This window comes from Ceratotherium simum, chromosome 2 (assembly GCF_057802395.1).
Source record: "Ceratotherium simum simum isolate JZ-2026a chromosome 2, ASM5780239v1, whole genome shotgun sequence".
Lineage (NCBI taxonomy): Eukaryota > Metazoa > Chordata > Mammalia > Perissodactyla > Rhinocerotidae > Ceratotherium > Ceratotherium simum.
The window spans coordinates 3,753,941-3,754,482 of record NC_141901.1 but is presented as its reverse complement, the minus strand read 5'-3'; positions in this window follow the sequence as shown (position 1 = coordinate 3,754,482).

Below are 542 nucleotides of genomic sequence, written 5' to 3'. Positions count from 1 at the left end.
AATACTTGACTCAATATGACATCTGCTTGGTCTGTGCGCAGAGCTTTGTGGTCAAATGAACCCGGAATTTGGCCACTATCTAGCCAAATCTCCATGTGATTTGGAGAAAATTACATAATCTTTCTCATTTTGGGTTTTCATCCTTCAAATGACTCCTTTTGCCAAAGTCAGCATATTTCAGACTTTTAAGTAGCAAAACTTTATTTTTGGAAAAGGCTAATTTTCTTAGATATTTGTAAAGAAAACAGCCTGCAGATCTCAAGAGTAAGATTCCATATTTCATAATGGGAAGAAACAGATTAACAGTATTTTAAAAACTTTCGTAACAGATATTCAATACTTTTTTTATTTTTTTATTTTTTTTTTTAATAATTTTATTTATTTTCTTCCCCCAAAGCCCCAGTATATAGTTGTATGTCATAGCTGCACATCCTTATAGTTGCTGTATGTGGGACGCGGCCTCAGCATGGGTGGAGAAGCGGTGCGTCGGTGCACGCCCGGGATCCGAACCCAGGTTGCCAGCAGCGGAGCACACACACTTA